This window comes from Ambystoma mexicanum, chromosome 10 (assembly GCF_040938575.1).
Source record: "Ambystoma mexicanum isolate Mex_15411 chromosome 10, UKY_AmexF1_1, whole genome shotgun sequence".
Taxonomy (NCBI): domain Eukaryota; kingdom Metazoa; phylum Chordata; class Amphibia; order Caudata; family Ambystomatidae; genus Ambystoma; species Ambystoma mexicanum.
Window position 1 is genome coordinate 958511956 of NC_090932.1, and position 24398 is coordinate 958536353.

Here is a 24398-nt window from a genome sequence, read left to right on the forward strand (position 1 = left end):
GAAATGCAGTACCTTAGAGTGAACGTACATTTTGCAAAGGCACATGTGGAGTTGGCAGATTTGAGTGCCATACTCTCTGCGTAAAATACCTTCCTTGCCCATCCATCTACTCGTTTGTCATCCCTATCTGTAGGAATGGTAGGGTAAGCCACTTGTTTAGATGTTGCAGTAGCAGCCTGCACCACCAGACCCTGTGGAGTGGGGTGTTTTGAAAGGTAGTCGGGGTCGCTACTGGAAGGGTGGTACTTGTTGGTCAAGTTCTTATTTACAACCAGATTGTTTTCCAGTGTTTCCCAATTCGTCGACACCCTTTTCTGCAAAGCAGCATGAAATGGTAATATGGGATCTGAATAAGTGCCCTTATCTAAGATGTCTGTTATATCATCTTGATTGAATGGCAATGGAGGTCTACTCCACCCCATGTAGTCCACTACCTTAGACGTAAGTTGTCTGCAGGACGCATCTGCATGCTCCCCAGCCTCTGGTCTCCCAAACTCCAACTCGGGTGAGGTATCCACCCCACTTGCAGTCTGTAGGTTGTCATAGAGGTCCCTCAACCTTGACTCCTCTGCAATAAAACTCTCAGGTACATTTGGCATACCAAATTGGTGGCCAAATGGAGCCTCTTCATTTGACTGCTCATTCTCTTCATAAATGGAAGAAAAAGACTTTCCTGTCTAGTGGTACATATGTTTTTTCTCAGGAATTAGGGATTTTGAAAATAATGGGTTTGACGCTGGAAGTCATTGAAACTTTCTTCACTGGCACTGTAGATTTTACTGGGGTGCTCGGTGTCGATGGCGCAGCTAGCAATGATGGCACAGCTGGTGTCGACATCAGGGGATCGGCTGGCATCGAAGGCACTGGCATCGAAGGTGTCGATAGCGTTGACGACCTCGACTTATGCTTCCAGCTTGACTGATCCTTCGATGAGACATCATCAGATCGAGGCCGCAACGGCTCTTGATGCAGATCGGACCTTCATTCCGGGCTCGAGGGCGCACAGGATTTAGGTTGAGCCCTTTCCTTCCCGGCTTCTTTTGAAGGCGCGGTAGGAGCATGGCTTGGAGGCTTCTGTTTTTCAAATATTCTGCTCTTAAGGCCTCCCACTCGGCCAGAGTGGGCTTTTTGGTTAGGCAAGAAACCCTCTCAAGGGAAGCGACTGACAACGAAGGCGAACTACAGTGCCTTCTCTTTGACTTCTTCGAGGACGAAGAAGAGTGGTGGGAAACACTCCTCGATCTCGATCGCATGGCCTTCGACCGCATTGCCGAGGAGAGTCCCCATCGACTCATCAGTCGAAGATTTCGTGGTCGAGGTAGGAGATTTAGTGATTGAACCTACCTTCAACTTCCCCTTATGTTCCTTCAAGGCCTTTCCTGGCACTTGGAGCAGTCTGAGGTGTTATGGTCCACCCCAACGCACCACAAATAAATTCTATGGGGATCAGTCAAAGACATTTGCCACCCACAATCCCAACACTTTTGAACCCGGTCTTCGTGGTTGTCAGCGTCGATGAAGATATTTCAATTTCTCGAAATAACGAAGTCGTCACAAAATGAAGAAGTGCGCCGTATTTCTCAAAGCTAAAGCTGTCGCAGAAAAACAGAACTGAAGCCAACAGGCACTGTGCGTGCTATATATGCCTTTGATCACATCATCCTTAAGACAGAGGCCTTTGAGGGACATCGAGTAGACACGATTGACGCACAGTGCCCTCTGCTGAATTTATTTTTTTCGAAGCATCTGAAGCTGGATATCATATGTCAAAGATGAGGAACATGTGGGAGGACACAATTCATTCAAAAAGGCAGTGACAGTCACCATGATATGATACGATGATGGTTTATTTACATAGCGCCTATACTTTATGTGGGGCTCTCATTATTTACAATGTGAAGGTGGGCACCACAGAAGTTAGGTCCTTTAATATAGATAAAGTTCATTTAGGAAAATTGTGTAATATTTTAACCTGGAGCTGCCAGTCTATGATTGATCCTGTGGCATCCGGATCACACTAAACGAATTCCAAGAAAAAGTAAGGTAAAAATACCGTACTTAAGACTGGTGCTCTCAGTTGACCTTAAATAAGGTTGCTCAATCATATATAGCTCTTGCGTAAAATAATTCAAATGTCAGACAAAATATATTTCCAAATGGTACAAAGTTTTTCCAAGAGAAATGTTTAATTCACATTTCCTGGTTTTATATCTTTCTTGATTAGTTCAGATATTGCGAGGCAACTCAAAATCGATAGGTCAATTATTAACAATAGTACATATGCCAATGCATTTCGGTCTGAGACCATCTTCAGGGCTGTACTGAAGTGAGTGTAGAATCTGCACCGTGTTAACATCAATTATTCATCAGAATACACATAAATATAATTCAAAATAAAGCAAGGCACATACCCCAAATAGATCCAAATGGATGTTGTACATGTAAGAGAAAAATAAATATGAAAAATATGTCAACATACATTATATCGTTAACCATTCATAGTTGTTTTTCCTCTTTGTATTTTGTGTCCTGTACCTGCTAATTGTGAGTTGTCCTCTCCTGTGAATGCGTTCATAGAACGTCTCCAGTGTTCCTGTTAATTGCCAGAGGGGAATATATATTACTATTATTCTAGCTATATCCAATTGAGAAGCTATTTCAACCTGAAAAGTTAAATGGGCTCTTACCTGCACTCGTATGATTCGCGCGCGGGACCGATCGCGCTCCCTGTGAGAGCGAAAGTGAACTGCGCGCGGCCAAAAAATGCTTTTAAGGGTAGTCATGGGAACCTAGGCGGGGCGTCGAGCAGCAGCAAAGTTGCTGTCGCACGTACGCCTCGGGACCCACCGCCCTACGGGAGCGCAGGGGGGCGGGACTGTTGCCATGACCCCAAGGTGTGTGTATGCTCTGTGTTACTGATGATGGAATTAACTCGAGTGAAAGAGAGGTGTGGATAAAGCCTAGGCAATTAGTGGAAACTATACACGTGACTTCGTTCTATATCTGTGTATATGTTCTATGAATGTCAACCAATGTAGGTGTCAAAATAAGGATAGATACTGGTTGTGTGGAGTGGATCATGCGATCCATACCCATTCATACACTCCTAAATATTTTAAACTGTTGCATGATGTGCAATTAATACATGTAAGTGCAAAAACACCAGAAAACAACACCAAGTTCAATCACACGTTTTCAATGTGTCCCCAGTTGTATCTGGATCTAAGTCCATTGCGCTTCTTCATCCACGAAGAATTCAAAGACTTATTCTTGAACCAACCGTGAATCTGGCTTTTTTAGAGAAAACACATATAATTGATCTCTTCATTGATTCCCTTCGGTGTAAGGGAACTTAGTCTGTCTATCCAAAACGTTTCTCGTTGATCAATTCTTTTTTGTAGATCCTCGTATCTTTCTCTTCTTTGGACTCTTTCCAGGACTACAAATTTAATCTGTGCCAGATTGTGTTGTTTACTCTGCCAGTGTCTTGCTACTGCAGAGCTTGCAGTCTTGTTCCTGATACAAGATCTGTGTTCGTTCCACCTGATCTTTGCTGTGCGCTGTGTTTGTCCGACGTAGTATAAACCACAAGGGCATTTAATTCCATATATGATTCCTGCCGTGTCACATGTGGCATAGCATTTCAATTTGATTTTTTCTCCAGTATATGGATGATTTATGGTTTGTCCTTTCATGATATATCCACAGTTGCTGCAGTTGAGGCATGGAAATGTACCTATGCGGTCCGTGCTTCTCTTCTTTTGTGGGGGTCTCGTGTGGACTAATCTGTCTTTCAAATTAGAACTTCTCTGGTAGGCAAATGTGGGGGTTTCTTTAAATAGGTGTTCTACCCTTTTATCACATGTAACAGTGTTCCAATTTTTCTTTATGATTGACTTAATCCGATTGCTTTGGCGTGAATATTTCGATACAAACACCAGTGGGGGAGAGATATCCTGTTTGTTGATTTTGGGTTTGAGTAATTCTTCTCTATCTTGTGTAGCCGTGCGTATTTCTGCTGATGTAACTTCCTCTGTTGAATAACCGCGGGCTAGAAATTTCTTGCCCATTTCTCTCACAGCTCTTTCGTATTCACTTTGGTTACTCACAATCCTTTTCACTCGAAGCAACTGACTGTAAGGTAAATTCTTGATCAGACTGGGTTGATGAAAACTGAGTCTATGTAGCAGACTGTTCCTATCTGTGCTTTTCCGATAGATAGTGGTTTGATATCCAGTTTCTGTGACATTAATCTCAACGTCCAGAAAATGAATAGATTTACGTGAATATTCGTATGTGAACTGTATACGTGGGTCTATGTTGTTGATGTATCCAAAAAATTCTAGTAGGTGTGATTCTGTGCTCTTCTGCTACACAAGATAGAGAAGAATTACTCAAACCCAAAATCAACAAACAGGATATCTCTCCCCCACTGGTGTTTGTATCGAAATATTCACGCCAAAGCAATCGGATTAAGTCAATCATAAAGAAAAATTGGAACACTGTTACATGTGATAAAAGGGTAGAACACCTATTTAAAGAAACCCCCACATTTGCCTACCAGAGAAGTTCTAATTTGAAAGACAGATTAGTCCACACGAGACCCCCACAAAAGAAGAGAAGCACGGACCGCATAGGTACATTTCCATGCCTCAACTGCAGCAACTGTGGATATATCATGAAAGGACAAACCATAAATCATCCATATACTGGAGAAAAAATCAAATTGAAATGCTATGCCACATGTGACACGGCAGGAATCATATATGGAATTAAATGCCCTTGTGGTTTATACTACGTCGGACAAACACAGCGCACAGCAAAGATCAGGTGGAACGAACACAGATCTTGTATCAGGAACAAGACTGCAAGCTCTGCAGTAGCAAGACACTGGCAGAGTAAACAACACAATCTGGCACAGATTAAATTTGTAGTCCTGGAAAGAGTCCAAAGAAGAGAAAGATACGAGGATCTACAAAAAAGAATTGATCAACGAGAAACGTTTTGGATAGACAGACTAAGTTCCCTTACACCGAAGGGAATCAATGAAGAGATCAATTATATGTGTTTTCTCTAAAAAAGCCAGATTCACGGTTGGTTCAAGAATAAGTCTTTGAATTCTTCGTGGATGAAGAAGCGCAATGGACTTAGATCCAGATACAACTGGGGACACATTGAAAACGTGTGATTGAACTTGGTGTTGTTTTCTGGTGTTTTTGCACTTACATGTATTAATTGCACATCATGCAACAGTTTAAAATATTTAGGAGTGTATGAATGGGTATGGATCGCATGATCCACTCCACACAACCAGTATCTATCCTTATTTTGACACCTACATTGGTTGACATTCATAGAACATATACACAGATATAGAACGAAGTCACGTGTATAGTTTCCACTAATTGCCTAGGCTTTATCCACACCTCTCTTTCACTCGAGTTAATTCCATCATCAGTAACACAGAGCATACACACACCTTGGGGTCATGGCAACAGTCCCGCCCCCCTGCGCTCCCGTAGGGCGGTGGGTCCCGAGGCGTACGTGCGACAGCAACTTTGCTGCTGCTCGACGCCCCGCCTAGGTTCCCATGACTACCCTTAAAAGCATTTTTTGGCCGCGCGCAGTTCACTTTCGCTCTCACAGGGAGCGCGATCGGTCCCGCGCGCGAATCATACGAGTGCAGGTAAGAGCCCATTTAACTTTTCAGGTTGAAATAGCTTCTCAATTGGATATAGCTAGAATAATAGTAATATATATTCCCCTCTGGCAATTAACAGGAACACTGGAGACGTTCTATGAACGCATTCACAGGAGAGGACAACTCACAATTAGCAGGTACAGGACACAAAATACAAAGAGGAAAAACAACTATGAATGGTTAACGATATAATGTATGTTGACATATTTTTCATATTTATTTTTCTCTTACATGTACAACATCCATTTGGATCTATTTGGGGTATGTGCCTTGCTTTATTTTGAATTATATTTATGTGTATTCTGATGAATAATTGATGTTAACACGGTGCAGATTCTACACTCACTTCAGTACAGCCCTGAAGATGGTCTCAGACCGAAATGCATTGGCATATGTACTATTGTTAATAATTGACCTATCGATTTTGAGTTGCCTCGCAATATCTGAACTAATCAAGAAAGATATAAAACCAGGAAATGTGAATTAAACATTTCTCTTGGAAAAACTTTGTACCATTTGGAAATATATTTTGTCTGACATTTGAATTATTTTACGCAAGAGCTATATATGATTGAGCAACCTTATTTAAGGTCAACTGAGAGCACCAGTCTTAAGTACGGTATTTTTACCTTACTTTTTCTTGGGGCTCTCATTATTTACCATCCTGAAAAAATCAAACAGCACACTAACATCACAGAGGGGATTAGGTTACAAAGTTAAATTGGCTAACCAAGCCAAAGAGGTAGTGAGTTCCTATGTGGTCTACATACCTAGCAGAACCTGCAGAGGATGGAATCTACGTACTTGATTGTGCATTGCAGATAGACAGAATGTAAGCAAACATACAGGTAAAAGATGAAGAAATAACAGGGGACATGGTTTATATTGACTGGTCATCGATTATATAGACCCAGAGACGGGAAGGAGACATACAGGTGCGGCGGTAGTGTGCTACATAAATGGGGAATATGTAATATCATCCCAACAGCAACTACCCTCACAGTACCATCTGACTCTGTACACAATTGTAACGGGTAGGAAGATGCATGCCCAGCACAGGCAGCAGAATTGGTGGCAACGATTAATGCGTTAAACATGATGGAAGGATATGCGGCTAACATATTTTCTGAATTTGCCTATGTTACATCAACAATACATTCAGGATTAGCGCAGTTGGAAAGCTGAAGGTTCATGAGAAGTGGCAGGTCCCCTGTTTAATAATAATAATAATAATAATTACCCACTGACCTGCTCTGGAGGTGGAATAGCACAGGGAAGCATGTAATTCCCCAAAAATTGCTAGGTGTAGCACTAGAACAGCTGCACTTCACCACCCATTCATCTAAAGAAAGTATAGAGGCAGAAATAAATGAAGGATAGTATGTGCCAGATTTGCATGAGAGTAGCGGAATTCATCACAAACTGTGTAACGTGTATGTGAGGAATTCCACCATCCACATGGAGAGAGTGTGCTCCCCTGGGCTTTTTTGGTTTTCTGATATATGAAAATGAATGATGGGAGACCAACCTCTGAGAAATCAGTACGGCCATTCTGCACCCATTTTTCATCTGCTTCCTGCACCAAACACATAGTCACCTGTACTCTGAGAAGATACAGCCCACCGGTGCTGTCTTCCCAGTCATATTCACATTGAATGTGACAGCCCTGGGTATATCAAAGTATTCCAAGAAAGGGGAAGGCACACCTTCATCCAGCCATGAGCAGCCTAATTAAAATATCAAAGACTCAATGGATCTGCATTCCTTTGTTCTTCGGCTGGTGGCAGTGCACACTAATGAGAGATCATTGAGGCAAGCCTGCCAAGTGGGCTTGCCAGAGAGACAACAGGAAGGTGGGACTAACCCCCTAGAACATACTTAAGGGAAAACAGGTGCTTTAATCAAGAGTCTCAGAGGGCTCAGTTAACCAGACAGACACTTTGATCTACAACAGACAGGAAGATGGGTGGGACATAGGTATATCTTGTCACCACCTTGTCTGTCCTGTTGCAGAGCACTCTGGTCCTGTCTTCATAGATAACCGAAGATTGTTGTTGGAGACCCAGGATTGGTTCATTTATGTAGGTTTAGCCTTTAAAAGAGGGCTGAACCCCTCACTTAGAAGATCATTTGAAGACTTTGCAAAGAGTAAGAAGAAGGACTCATTTTGGACCAGTGCTAAAGGTACAGTCTAGCTTACATCTTCTGCCAGTGAAGGAATGCCAGGAGTTCCAAGAGGGAAGCAAGATACCTCCATTAAACATCACTGAGGGGGAAAAAATGAAGATACCGGAATCAGATGACCAGTCCAGCAGCATCAGAACCGGCACCAGCCAGCACACAGCGTGCCCTTCTAGGTTCTGACCACAAGCTTCCTAGGCGGGAAGTTCCGGAGAGTCTCTGGACAAAGGACAAGGAAGTTGCCAGCTAACACCCTCCTGAGCTTTGGCCTGTCCACCTTGAAAGGGCACGAGCCCTGCAAAGAAGCTAAGAGCAGTGCCACACAAGCATCATCCAGCATCAATCTTTTTAAGGACAATTTCGAGACAGTCGATTACTCGAACCGCATCAGGCTGCACCGCTGACTGTTGTCACGCCGCAGTTTCCAGAGCCGTCCAGGGGTTGATTGAAGGTTTAAAAACAGTTATTCATCGCTGGACCACTGGTGCCCCAGAAGTTGATTTGTCACAGTGTCAAACATTTCTGTCTGTTCATTCTTTAAAAACATTGAGGGGAACAATACCTCAGCCGGAAGGGCCCTTCCAGCACTTGCATATCGATTATGTTGGCATGCAAGACAAATGTGCCTCCAATAAGTACCTGATCACTGTTGCCTGTCCATTCTCATGTGGACTTGAGGTGGGACCCTGTGCAAAAAATGACGCAAGATCTGCAGCCAAATTCTTGGTGAGGGACGTGTTTGCAAACAACCTTTGTGATTAAATTACCTGCCTCTTAGGGATAAAACACAAGATTTGCACAGTGTATCCTCCACAGGCAAACAGGGTTGTGAAAAGGCACAATTACGTACTTAAATAATGCTTGGCAAAGGAGACCTCTTCTCTGTGCCAAAACTGGGTTTCTTGTCTCCCCTGCATTCTTTGGGCCTTTGAAATTCCCCTAGTGCGACGCACCATCTGACTGCACACAATTGTAATGACTAGGCGAATGCATGCGCCTGTGCATCCTACACATTCAATTTTGGATGCTAACCCTAGCTTAGAGATCATCAGTGATGAAATGAAAAACTATCTTAACTGAACTGACAAATGTGCTGCGCTACATCTCCCACCAGGTAAAGCAACTTACACGTCTGCCAACCAAAGTTGAAGAGCACACAATTGCACAACAGGAGGAGGACTTTCTGCAATCACAGCCTCTTTATCCTGGAGACAGAGTTCTCTTCCACAACGTGGTAAGAAAATGGAAGGAGCCCAGGTTTTGCTGTCTATTTGAGGTTGCCTACACAGACCCAACGGCAGTGAAGATAACAGGAAGGAGGGCATGGATCCATATGTCTGACGTATGCAAAGACAACAATAGCACAACGGAAAGACAAGAGAGAAGCGTCACCTAATGGGAAGTATTACCCAATTGTCATTGACTCTGTGTATTGCAATAAGACTCTATCGAAGGCCCATAAATGAAAGAGAAGAGGAGCAAGAGAATACTAGGGGGAATGGTAGAAGGACAAAAGTTGATGCAAATATAGTGGGGATTGGATTATTCTGTTTTTCTGTCTTCTGTCTTTTCCTGTTCTTCTGGTGCCTAATGCATAGGGGTAGTATGAGTATGCCTGCTGATGGTGGAAGGGAAACATAAACCAAAGGAAGTATATCTACTATAGAAGGATGTTACAGTGATATTAGAGAGGGAGGGGATCGAGCATATGAAAATGTATGGTACAAGGAAATGAAGAGGGTGGGTGAGGAAGCACCAATGACACATGCTATGTGTGCTCACTCATCCCACACCTCACAGGGACACCGAACCAATTCCTGCCACAAGAGGTGACAGTAGAGGAAGGAGGATGTCTGATGCATATGTCTCTGTGCAAAACCAGGGGGATGTTCTGGGGGCAAACCGTAGAAGAAAAAAACGGATAGATAAGAGGAGGAGGTGTACGAAGACCACCATGTACAGCTAGAAGAGCATGGCCCAGGAGAAAACTACCAAGCACATGATACTAGAGTATAACACTGAAGGGGCACAGAATCGAAAACGGTTAGTTACTGCTCCCAAGAGAATATTCTGTAAGAATTTGGCAGGACACAATATAACCTAGTGCCACATCAGACCCTTAATGTGAATAAAGGATTCGGTGTACCACATCGGAAAATGGGAAAGAGGGATGGTACAATGTTGCGCCAAAGGGGTGGTTGGGTTCGAAGAGAGGGTGGTGAAAAAATGGATGTCGGGTGAAGGAGAATATGGAATGCTAATGTACATGCCTGTGAAGAGGTGCCGGAAGCGGCCTTGGGAAAAGCCACCGATTCGCACACATCGGTCGAACTCGGCGGTCCTGACAGGAGCGGAACTGGCCCCGCCGAACGTTACGGTGGGGTTAGCTACTCACCTTACTGGAGTCGCCGACCCGGACTGGGAAGGGGGCGGGAACCTTGTCAGGATGCAGACCGCGGCCCCCGGCCGAGGAGGAGCAAGAATCCCGACATCAGAGGTCACCCCTATGTGCCCAAGTCCCGGCGCCGCATGGATGCCGCCGATGGAAGCACTTCAGGAGCAGTCTCCATGCTGCAGGGGCAGGCAAAACGGACGGCAGGGAAACCCGGTTTTAAGGGGGGCGGGGCCAATCCTTCCCAACCAATAACAAACGAGCTAGGCAAGACGTCTGCTCATTGGTGGGGATTTGAACCAAGGGAAGTATATAAAGGCCCGCCTTTTCTAAACAAGGCTGTCTGTTATTTTCACAGGACACCGAGGAGCAAGCAGGCAACCCCGAGTGGTGGGCCTACCCAGATAACCCGAGTTAGAGGACCACAGCCTTATCACAAGGGCGAGTGGGGAAGGAAAAACCCCACGGTGAAGCAACCGCCAGAACTTTCAGTTTGTTGTTTATGTACCACACCTCAGTTATTGTCTTTTCCCGGATCATCCATACGGCAATAATAAAGATTATTGCAAAACGAGCATAGTCTCCTGTCCATAATTGTTACAATGCCTTAACATGATTAGATGAAAAACATTGCCCAGTCAACATAAAACCACTCACAAAGTATTCTTTGTGTTTCTGAGCGAATGATACAGTGGCGCTGGGATGAACACCAGCTGTTAGAGGACGATGAGCATTGCGGCATTGCAGAAAGGGACAGCAGCAGTGATGGACGTATGGTGGGCCTGTGGAACAAGAGTGTACACCCCGTTTCCACCAAATTGGGGAGGTGTATGTGCACTGGTGACCCTCCACAGCCCTACATTGGAGGTGCACCATGCAGATTTAATGCCACTCAATGAGCTTACCACCCAGATATTGAAGAATGAAGCAAAAGGGCCAGCAGAGACACAAGAAGAACAATCGAAGATAGCAAGGAGGAAGAGGGCGAGTAATTATATACCAGCAGATTCCACCCATAGCTTAGACACTATTCCGCTCCATTTGAAATTGTTCAGCAAAGCGTCTGTGTTTTTCACCTCTTTCCTGCTTCCGGGGGTGTAAACTGCAGCTAACATGAAATGGATTCAAATAACGCAATACGAACTGCTCCAATTGGCTAATGCAACCAAAAAAGGACAGAACGCAGTGCGAGAAGAGCTCACAGCTTTGTGTCTGATGGCCCTACAGAACCGCTACATGTTGGACATTATGACTGCTATGGAAGGCGGCGTGTGCCACAAGATCAGGAGCACATGTTGCACAGCAATTCCCGCTAACAAAAGAGCCAACGGGACACTTACAGAAGCTGTCAAGCAGATGCGAACAATACATGAAAGAATGATATAAAAAAAGACCCAGGACATTGCATCAAATACCTGGCTTGACTCAATATTCAAAATAACTGTCCCTGTGCTAGTCATGATGCAGTTTGCCATCTGCATCGGTCGGTGGGTCATCGGCCGGTGCAACTGCCACCAGAGAAAAGCCTGTTACATATGTCAGCAAATAAAATTGAGCTTAGTATTAGGTGAGGAGCCTCCAAGCATAACTGGGAGTGAGGATGATGTAGAGTTAATATTTGACATTGTTAATGTTAGTTATCGTGCTGCTGCTGTCACTTTGTTGAATTTAGGAAAGATTTTAGCTTTTTCATATAGTGCTTTTAAAAATACTTAGGAGTAACGAGATTTAATTGTTGCTCATAGTCACCGTGTCAAAAATATACTGAGTTGCTATTGCGCATTTATAGCTTCAAAATGCGCTTTTTGTGCAAGCAATGCAAAGAAACTACAATTCCCATGATCTTTGTAGTTCACGCTGCCTTTTATCCTGGTGTCAGGCTTGTTAGGGCCGGCACATTGGCCCGGTTTGTGCCAGTATATAAGAGCACACTTCATTGTAATCAGGCGATTTTACATTGTTAGTGCTAGTTATTGTGCCGCTGTCACTTTGTTGAATTAAGGAAAGATTTTAACTTTTTCATATTGTGCTTTTAAAAATACTTAGGAGTCACCAGATTGTAATTACTGCTCATAGTGACTGCGTCCGAAATATACTGAGTTGCTATTGCGCATGTCTAGCTTTAAAAATGTGCTTTTCGTGCAAGCGATGCAAACGAACTACAATTCCCATCATCTTTGTAGTTTACGTGCCTTTTATCCCGGTGTCAGTTGAATCAGTGCCGGCATGTCAGGGAAGATTTTGTCAGTATATAAAAGCAAACTTCATTTTAATCAGGCGATTTTACATTGTTATAGCTAGTTATTGTGCTGCTGTCACTTTGTTGAATTTTGGAAAGATTTTAGCTTTTTCATATTGTGCTTTTAAAAATACTTAGGAGTCACCAGATTTCAATTATTCCTCATAGTAAGTGTGTCCGAAATATAGTGAGTTGCTATTGCACATTTCTAGCTTGCAAAATGTGCTTGTTGTGCAAGCGACGCAAACGTACTACAATTCCCATAATCTTTGAAGTTTGTGCGCCCTTTTATCCTGGTGTCAGGCACGTCAGCACTGGTGCGTCGGGGCAGGTTGGTGCCGGCTAGTGTCGGTAGTGTTTTACTGGTTGCCACACAACTGATGCTTGCTCGTGTTCATATTGGTATGATTATTTTGCTATTTATAATTTGATTTGTTATGGTCTATTTTAAATAATGACATCACACTGCAGATTCCTTGCCGTTATTTAAAGGAATCGTAGCGCAAGATTAGCTGCTACACAATCCAACTCCTCCGTCGGCATTAAGTTAATTTCACCTGCTAACCCTGAGTCACACTCTTTCCCTATTATACTAGAACCAAATGTTGGCTGTTCCTTATTTGGCTCTATAGAAAAACAGAAAGTTGAAAGCCATATTCAATTACCAGTTACAACTGAATCCATTTCAACACCTAATTATCATAGTCACTCCTCTTCACTAACAACACCATCAATGTTGTAAATTGTATTGTTCAATACCCGCTCTATGGTGTGTTATGCCATTGAGTTGGTAGATCGTATCTTTGAGTCAAAACTTATCATTATAGCCATTACAGAAACCTGGCTATAGAAAGCTGTGTTCCATGCCACTCATATTGCAATAATTTCCTTCATACAGATTGTATCGGATCAAGAGGATGTAGAGTGGCAGTGATTTTTTGAGAAAATTTGAATATCTTTGAAATCAGATATTTTAGAGTTGGATTTCTGTGAATCCATGGTTAATTAAGTTACATTTTAACCCTACCACTATGCTTAGTATTTTATTATTATACCAACCCCCTATACAGACACCGCAATTTGAGGAGCAATTGTTAGACTCTCTTGGGACTGTTTCTAAATATTCGTCATCTGTCTTAATATTTGGAGACGTCAACTTGTGGGCAAAATATCGTTTGGATCATGTTGCCTCCCTACTGTTGGACACTCTTGAGGCCTTAGGTTACCAACAGCATGAGAAAACTGCTACACATTGTGAGGGCCATACCCTGGATTGGGTTATACCTAAAAGTGAGGTTATCTCGCCTGTAGCTGTGCAAAGCTATATCTGGTCAGACCACTTCTTTCTTCTATTTGACCTGCATCTTTCTTTGTATCTTAACATGGATAGCAAAACGGTGAAGAAATCCTTTCTGTCAAGAAACACCCGGAAAGTGACGCATGAGGCATTTGATTCCTCAATTATTAACCTTACAAGAGGATATATCTCTTATACATTTTACGAGTTAGTACATAACCATTACCAATTATTCTTTTAATAGTTTAGCACCTCTTCATTTTATTGCCCAGAAGAAAATAGTAAAACAAAATCTCTGGTTTACCTCTAAAGTCTTTTCTGCTCAGAGGATCACATGTACGGCCGAACGTAGCTGGAGGATACATCCCTCTGATACTACTCTTCAAATCTATAAGGTTGCATTAAAACATTTTATGAATGTTATTTTTAAAGCAAAAGAGACTATATTAAAAGCCGGACTAAAACAGCTAAATCTAATTCAAGGGAATTATTTTCGATTCTACATGTATTAAAGGGGACACCGACTGAATTGCAATTTATTATTAATACCAATTGCTGTCAACAAATTCTTATATTGCAACATCAAGCATGTATTCTTGGAACAAGTTAAACTTATAGGGTGTATAGGAACTGAGACATACACCTCTCTGCCAGTTGATATCTTCGATATGCCAGCTCCTTTTTCACTTCTCTCCTTTGAGAAGGTATCAGATCATGATACCTTAGAGATAGTCCAAGGGATGAAACCTACCCCTTGTAAAGGAGATTCTTTTCCGGCATCATATTTTAAAGTATTTACAATCTTTCGTTCCTTGGATCACAAAGTTTATAAATCGATATTTTTCAGAGGCTAATGTCCCTGAATGTCTTAAAGCAGCTTGTTGAAAAAAGAGAATCTTGATCCTGGAGATCCTGGCAACTATAAGGCCATAACGACTGTGCCTTTTCTGCTGAAAGTACCTTATAAAGTGGCATTTTGCCAATATCAAACTTTTGTAGAACAACATGGACTGATCGCTCCTGGACAATTTGGTTTCCGTGAAAATCATGGTACTGAGACCTCCTAGATTTGAAATCAAACATAGTAAAAATCATTGACAGAGGTGGAATAGCATTACTTCGGTTACTCGACTGCTCTGCTGCCTTTGATTTAGTGGATCACAATCTTATTGGCAAACAGATTGGTTGGGACAGAAAGATGCTCTAGCAGTGCTGCTAGTTGGTTCATATGCTTTCTTGGTCCTAGATAGTGAAAGTGGTTAAAGATGATGCATATTCCCAAACAAAAAGTCTCTTACCTTTGGTGTACCGCAGGGTTAGTGTCTTTCGCTGTTGTTTAATATATATTTCAAACCTTTGAGCAAACTCCTGTATGATCTGGGTGTGCAGTTCGCTAATTATCGGATGACATCCAGATCATCCTGGAATTATCGGGATCTTATGCTAAAGATCTGGAGAGCGTTCATTAAGTTTATGCTGCTATACAATCCTGGATGGCAATGAACTTGCTTGCCTTGAATGATAAAAAAACTGAGTTGCTTATTCTCTGTACTGGCGCAAAGTTAAAAACACTGGATCATTCTTACAGTAACTTTTTGATTTCTGATAACATTCTTCATATTTCTGAATATGTAAAAACACTGGGAGTATATATAGACCTTTTAATTGATTAACTTTTAAGAAACATGTATCTCATTTAAACACTTCTTGTTCTTATATGATACACTTGCTGTAAAAACACTGGGAGTATATATAGACCTTTTAATTGATTAACTTTTAAGAAACATGTATCTCATTTAAACTCTTCTTGTTCTTATATGATACACTTGCTGTGGCAAATTCGTCCTTATTTTTCTGAAAACAATAGAACTTTGACTGCAGCTGCTATCATAAATATGAAATTATATTGTAATGGTGTTCTCATTGACACCGCTCAGGCTAACATGAAGAGGCTCCAGGTCATTCAAAATGGGGCTGTTCGTGCAGTCTGTGAAATGAGACGTCGATCCCATGTGTCATAGGCCCACCGGAGGCTGCATTGGCTCCCAGTGAACCAAAGACTGTGTTATAAGGCCATTACATAGGTATACAAATGTCTGACTGGCGATGCCCCTGTGTATCTCTTCTCCCGAATCAGGAAAGAACCTGCTAGACGCCTTTTGCAATGTAAATAACAATGACCTGCTGTTTCAACCTCGTGTTGCTTTAAAGAAAATCGGAGGTTCCAGTTTTGATGCTTGGCCTCCTGCCTTTTGGATTACTGTTACGGCTGCACTCAGAAAATTCCTACAATAGTGCAATTTAATTATTATTATTTTTTTAATTCTTTTCAATGAGGGTGTAGACAGACTTTTCTGACTTTCTGTTGCATGACATTCTTGAATTTTCTCTATTGTGTTTTTGTTGTTCTGTCTTGTGAGTGCCCTGAGACCTTCGTGTGTGTGGCGCAATAGAATAAAACCTATAGATAGATAGATAGAGATAGACAAGGTTTCCAAAGGCCATTATCCAGCTGGTACTGTGTAAATATCTCCCTTGCCACCAGAAGCAGGGTGTCTCATGTTCCGTTCTCAATGGTACTGACCAATAACGGTATAATAATGTTCCGGCGGTCAGCACAAATGTTATTTTACTGTTACAAACATCTCTGGGATGGGTGAGAAGTGAAGTTGTGCCACATGGGGAGGTGATGAGTTGAGATACTGTTGATCTGTTTGCTCCAATCAGATTTCGCTAACATACGTTTAGCACTAAGGATATGACATAGCCTAGCAAATGAGATTCTTGGGAAACATTGAAAATATGAACATACTGAATTGCAATTGTTTCTAAGTGTCTTGACCATTGTATGTTGTAGTATAAAAACTAATGTTCACTGTATGCCCACGTGTCAGCTCTCATTAATCAATTCCAGTCCACTGTTCTATTTGATTTGTGCTTGCCCAGCTGTAATAAACAACGTTGCTTCTATCACGGTGTGAGCTCCTTTTTTATTACGATTTTTGGTATGGTGGGATCGGAGACCCCCTGATACATATCAATGATTGATTTATACAAGTTGTTTATTTAGAACTGTTTTGGTCTATAATGGAATGCATTTACTGATGGCTTATGGTTCACATAGTTTCTGATTACTACTTGTGTGTATGCAGTGCCTAGGAAGATCTCCTGGCTTTTCTGTTTATGGAAAACATGTTCTCCCAATGTGTGGTTAAAGAAGGCAGCAAGGCCTTACTAGGCATCTTTTTTGCCCTGATTGCACTACACCAACATTTGTTCTATAGTATAGAGCGGTTGCAGCTAGCGAATTTGGAAAGTGGAGGGTGTAAAATGTTTTCCCTGAACTGAGCGCAGGGAGCACACCTCAATTAATTCAGTGAGCTTTTGGCAGGTGCTTCCCCTTAGAACATTTTTTAAGTAATGTGTTCAAATCTTGAACTTCGCCACAAGAAATTCAGAATAATTGGGTAATGGGTTCGAATTTACACTCAGCTCGGAAAAGGTGCACATGAAACACTCCATAAGACCCCAGCTCACCAGCAGCATATGGGAACATTTTGTAACAGGCATTGATACTGGCTGTCTCCACAGGAAAAACAGGAGACCTCTCTCAACAATATATGCCAGCATTGCCCCATTTTCAATCAGTTTCTGCCCAAACCAGACCATAAGGTCTGTACCCCATTCATACTCTTTGTGTCCAAAGAATAAATTGAGGCTGGTCACAACAATGCATATCAACATCAGCCCTGTAAAAGACATGGGGCCTCATTACAGGTCGGGTGGTCCGGAATTAACAGTGGCGGTAAACATGCCGCCACTGTTAATTCCTAACCACTCGATCCCGAGTCCTGCGGGCGGGAGATGATGTTCCCGCCAGGTCTGACCTGGAAACACCGGCACCATCACGAGATGGTGCCAGTGTTTCCAAATCCCCATTCCCATTGAGTCCCCATTCCCATGGAGTCCTAAGGGACTCCATGGGAATGGGGACTTACTCCAACAGACGATTTCATATAATATTTGCAATAGCCCCTTAACCAATATAAACAGAAGATAATAAAAGTGACTAAAGATTTTTAACTGTACAATTCATTGAAGGATCCCCAAATTCGAGAATAATGTCTATCTGTCCCATGTTTTAATAACGTAACTTTCTCATAGTTCGATAAGGCTCGAACATCTAAAATTCATTCATCTACATTTGGCTTTTTCCTCAACTTCCAAACTTTAATTATTTGCTTTGCCGCCATTACCAAAACCCTATCAATCCAATCTGTTCTTATTCTAGCTTAATCCCCTCTGTCCATGTTTGATAATAAAATTGTCGAGTAGAAGGTACGCGGGAGAAGCTCTCCCACCACAATGTCCAATCTATGTAAAACTTCATTCCAAAAGGTGGATACTCTAGAGCATATTCACAGCATATGCATTAGGGTGCCCCCATCACAACCACAACGCCAACAGGTATCAGTATCCAAAAGTCCTAACTTGGCCATTCTTGAAGGTGTCCAATATAGTCTACAGATAATCCTTTGTCTAACATACCTGAATCCCAGGTCCATTTTTGTCTATACCCCTATACGAAGCAGGTATTCCATTCCTCCAAGGGATATACATGCCTAGATCTTCCACCCAAGCCTGAAGAAGTTTTTCCCATGCCTCCACATGTGAGTTCTCCATTGGCATTAGTGTCATGTACATAGATACCATACACGGAAGAGAGCGAATGATCTCACATACTGAGGGTCTCTCTCTCATGGTGTCACCCAATATTCCTTTCCTTTCCATCAAAAGAGTATTTAAAACCTTGTAACGCCCACGTTCCCTACCCCCAATCCCAAAGGATTCCCTCAGGCAATCAAAGGAAATCATGCAATCATTTTCCCATACATCGCAAATTTTAAGTATGCCCTTTTTGATCCAACTCTGCCAGCATAAAGTTTTATTTGCTATGTTTAGCCCTATGTTATGCCACAAAGATGTGTCATAATGTATCCACATTTTTTCCACTCTATTCATCATAAAATGTTGCAATGCCTCCCTAGTTGTACTCATAGTAGGTAGTTTTACTGTAGAATTTGGCATCTTGGACATTGAGTACATATCATTCAGAGCATAGGGCGAGAACTGTGCATTTTCAATAACATAGGAACATAATTATTAACTTCAGAAAGATAAAATGTTGATTTTTTTTAAGGACAAATCCAGCACAGTAATTCATTAGATTGGGGTACCCAAATCCACCTTCCTTCACAGAACGAATCAAAATATATTTGGGAATCCTTGGTCTGTTGCCCTCCCCCCAAAGAAACCCTTGAAAAGCTTTATCAATACTAAAGGCGGACCTTCTTTGCAAACTTCAGGGGAATAGACTGTATAATGTAGAGTACTTTTGGTAGAAGAACCATTGTCACAGCATTAACTTTAGCCCATAGCCCTAGCTTCAAGTGACCCCATTTTAAAACATATTTTTCGGATTTTCTCCAATATTTTTGAAATATTATATTCCTCCATCTTTGTCAAGTCCCTGACCAAGTAAACACCCAAATATTTCGTTGCACCCACCTCCCATTGACAATTCCAGAAGCCCATAACATTCCAAGGTTGCCCAACATCTAGAGGGAAGACCACTGTTTTTTCCCAATTTATTTTATGGCTGGATAACAATCCCTCCTCCTTAAACATACATTTAAGTTTCTCACATCCTTCAATTGGGTTTGTTAAGATTAACATTTTAACTTCGTTATCCCCAAATTTAAGACCGTGGAGACTCTGCTTCTGTTTTATGTATGCTATAAGCGGCTCCAATGCCAAATTAAACAAGTATGGTGACAATGGGCATCCCTGCCTAGTACCTCTAGACAGGAAAAATGGAGAAGACATAACACAATTCACCCAGACCTTTGCACTGGTCGATGAATTCAATGCCCTAATAACTTTTATAGAAGTGTCTCCAAAACCCATTTTTTTAAGAGTGTGATACAAAAAAGCCCAATTGACTCCATCAAAGGCCTTTTCTGCATCCATAAAAAACAATAAAGTATCCTGGATCTTCTCCTTTGGTAGTCCCATAACATCAATTAGTGTTCTAATATGGTCATACCCATTTCTACCTCTCATAACACCAACCTGGGAACTACTGATTAAGTCACCGATGCATTTATCAAGCAGATTAGTAATTATCCTTGGAAATAATTTGAGGTCAACATTTAATAATGAAACCAGCCTGTAGTTTCCACATTTTTTGCAGTCTTTGCCTGGCTTTGGAAGTACCACAATACAAGCCTCTCTCATTGTGGGACAAACTACCCCATTAGTCATGAGACCATTGTACTATGGACACAAAAATGGTACCAGCACCTCACTTAACGCCTGATCAAATTCAACGGGGAGGCCATCCAAGCCTGGTGTTTTCCCATTATTGAGATGCTTAATAGCAAACAATATTTCTTCCTCCATAATGGGACTATCAACAATTGTAGATTGGTCATCATTTAACTTAGGTAGGTCAATTTTATTAAAGAATGTATCCATACCCTCAGATGTTGGGAATTGATCTTCCTTGTATAAAGACTTTTTTCTGGACAAAGGAATTATCTATTAGACCTCACATCCTATTTGCTAAAAACCTACCATTTTTGTCTCCTTGCTCCCAGAATGTTTGCCTCATGAAGAACATGCCTTTCTCATATTGGATATCCATCTCCCGCTTAAGACAATCCCTCAATCTTCCCACATGTACCTTGTCCTCATTACTTTTGGATAATGAATATTTTTCTTGGGCCGCATCCAACTCATTTTCCAGCCTCTTAATCTCAGCCATTCCCTCTCTCCTAGTACGAGATGTAATATTTATTAATTCCCCCCATATGGCTGCCTTATAACTATCCAAGACCATAGCATAGGAGGATGAACCCACATTTATATCAAAGAAGTTTTTAGTGAATTCCTTTAGAGATTCAATCACACCTTGCTCTTGTAATATGTAGGTTTTAAAGCGCCATTTTGAAAAACATGTGCTTTCCAACCCCATGTTCACTCGCATTGTCATCAAAGAGTGATCTGATATCCCTCTTTCCTTAATGTCGACACTATGGATTTTTTCAGCCAGCCTCTCTGAAGTCAGGAAATAGTCAATCCTTGAATGTGAATCATGGACTGGTGAATAAAATGAAAATGCCCTCTCCCGGGGGGACATAAACCTCCGAAGAGCAACCCGATCTAGACCATGCAAGAATTCATTAAATGCCTTACTCGTACTCTCTGCTGTATACCTACACTGGGCAGAACGATACATTTTTCCATCAAGAACACAGTTAAAATCACCCCCTAGAATTGTGCATTCTCCATTCATTTCCCTTAACAGTCTCAACATCTTCTTAAAGCAAGCACTTCCACTAGAATACGGCCCATAAATAGACCCTATCATAATTAATCTCCCTTCATATTTTGCGTCAATCAGAATTACCCTCCCCTCCTCATCCCTTAATACTTTCTTCATATTTAAATTCAGACCTTTGCGTAACAGTATACCTACTCCCCTTGATTTGGTGTTGAAACAGTTCAGAAATAACCTTGTAAACACATTTTTCTTAAGAAGATGCTTTGACTCTTCCAGTAGATGAGTCTCCTGAACCAGGGCAATATCTATGTTTTCTCTCTTCAGTCTGGTCAACACCTCCTTTCTTTTCCTTGGGATGATGAGACCTTTAACATTCCATGAACATACATTGAGTTCACCCATGAACTGTCCCGTCTTGGGATGTATCTAACCATTTAATTTAAACTCTTACCCTTGTACAGGATATGAGGTGGGCTTGAAGATCATGAGTTGTACATGTGCCCACAAGACAACAGATAACAAAAACAAATACACATAGACATAACTATCAAAACACATACAAAATAAACATAACAATACACCCAGCGCATCCACAAGGTGATATAGAGTTTTAATATTTACAAAAATTCCAACTTCTTGAACTGTAATTACCACCAATGCCTGCACCCGATTCCTTAATGAAATACATAAGGTATAGCAATTTCATCCTCACCCTAATCCCCCATATTGGTCCAATAACATTCAAAGATATTTTGACCACTGTTTACAAGTTATTTACCGATTCCCTTGCTGTTGAGTATGTCCTGCATAACCACCATGTCACCTCCATCATCTACCTCTCATCATTAGAGGCCCTCAGCATCCTTTATATCCTTTATAGTTCATCAGTTTTGCCCTAAAAATACTGTATTGGCCATATAGTTTCATGGCAGGCTATGCACACAGAATTACAAACCAATATTTATATCTTTCTCATTATATAACTTATTGCATGTTATATTTTCAATGTAATTGAATTTCCACTATTTGGTCTCACCCACCTGCCACATAAACAAAGCTACCCATGTTCTAACATCATTCCTCAGTCCTATATTCTACTGGCCCATTTTCCTTGCTGACTGCCCTTCTAAGAACTACACCAATTGCCCCACACACACCCTGTTATAGATACCACGAATACTCATTATAACACCAATTCAAGTAAAGACACCCCTAAGCATGGTAGTATTCCTGTTTATCCAAGCAAGCTGGGGGTGGAATTCTCAAATGAACAATGTGAATAATGTGCCGTGCCCCTATCAATGTAGGAAATCAGCAATTAATTACATGCAATCCGAACATCAATGTGATCATCAATAATTGTGATCAACCAATGTATACACTCCAAATAGGCCATGCAACCACGAACCCCAGTAGTGACCATTCAAGATGCATAGTGCCATAACAAATAATTTGAAAGTAAAATCTCCGAAAGCAGATTCACAACATAGCCATAGCTTTGATTACCTCATAATGAATTGTATCTATAGTGCAGTACATCAAGCTATGTAGCAAAAGTCAACCAACTATGAGGTTCAAATCTATTGGAGCACATGAACATCGAGCTTATTTCCATAGCACATATATATGCATATGCATATTTCCCTTGCCCACCGAACTTGCACGGCCATAACACACTCACATCAGCAAGTTGTGATAATCAAATATCTCACCACAGTCCCCCATTAACATCCCATATCCCTTTTTGCATAACTATTTTGCCTACATTTTTGACCCTGCAAGTTTTAAATGATATAGCCCTCGTCAGTCAGAGAACTATTTCTACTTCTACAGTAGTAGTTCTGCACAAGACAACATCACTTCAACATAGCCAACTCCTCAAGAACCCTTATGGCAGCAGCTTAAGAAAATTAATGAGCACACAGCAATTAAGGAGTCCGATACTGTGTTGGCGCCGCCGGCTCTCTGGGATTTGGCTGCAGATAAGCAAACACTTCAAAGTGAGCAGCCACTGCACATTGCAAGATGTACAAAGATAATCAATACAGACTCTGAGGATCCCAAATATATCATCAATGTCAAACAGATTGCCGAGTTTGTGGTGGACTCCAGTGACCAGGTGGCGCCCAATGACATTGAAGATGGAATGCGAGTTGGTGTGGATAGAAATAAGTATCAGATCCACATTCCCCTGCCTCCAAAGATTGACCAAACGGTTACCATGATGCAGGTGGAGGAGAAACCTGATGTCACTTACAGCGATGTTGGAGGGTACAAAGAACAGATCGAGAAACTAAGGGAGGTTGTTGAAACCCCTCTGCTTCATCCTGAGTGCTTTGTTAATCCTGGTATTGAGCCACCTGAAGGTGTTCTGCTTTTTGCTCCTCCGGGTACATGAAAAACCCTATGTGCTCGAGCGGTAGCCAATAGGACAGATGCCTTCTTCATCAGAGTGATTGATTCAGAGTTGGTGCAAAAGTATGTTGGGGAGAGAGCAAGAGTGGTGCCTGAACCTTTTGAAATGGCTCGAACCAAGACAGCCTGCCTGATATTCCATGATGAAATTGGAAGGGCACATTTTGATGATGGTGCTGGTGGCAACAACCAAGTGCAGCATACTATGCTGGAGTTGATCATACCTTTCTGAACTGTTAGAACATCTTGTTTACTTCCAGATTTCCTCATTTGTTTCTGACTCTTCTCTTCTTCCTCGATTTCAATCTGGCTTTCATCCTTTACATTCTACAGAAACTGCTCTTGTCTATGTACTAAATTCTCTTCTTTCATCCCGCTATTGTAAACACTCATCTTTTCTCATTCTTCTAGATCTATGGGCTGCCTTTGACACTGTGGACCACTCTTTACTTCTGGTGTCACTTCCCTCTTTCGGTCTTACAGGGTCTGTTCTGTCTTGGTTTAACTCTTATTTGTCTAATCGAACGTTTTCTGTCTCCTGGGTGGGAAAGTCCTCTAGATCTCTCGCTAGGCCTTGGGGTCCTAAAAGGTCAGTGTTAGGCCCCTTTCTCTTTTCTTTGTATCGCTCCTGAAATTCATCACACTCTTTCAGCTTGCTTAGTTGCTATTGATTCTTGGATGTCATCCGACTTTCTTACTTTTAATGCTGGGAAGAATGAAGTACTGTTCCTGCCTGCTAACACTCTTCCTCCCCATCTTCCACCTTCTTTCACATCTTTTCCGCCCTCTAAGCTCCCAATCTCATCTACAGCTCGTAATCTTGATCTC

General features: G+C 41.7%; 1 protein-coding gene and 1 pseudogene across 1 annotated transcript in view; both read left to right on the plus strand.

Moving 5' to 3' along the window:
* The window catches only part of SPATA16 (spermatogenesis associated 16), a 1361355-nt gene that overhangs the window by 738318 nt on the left and 598639 nt on the right, over positions 1–24398 (plus strand). The gene's annotated exons all lie outside the window — the stretch shown is intronic.
* Positions 1060–23802, plus strand: LOC138492770 (26S proteasome regulatory subunit 7-like; annotated as a pseudogene).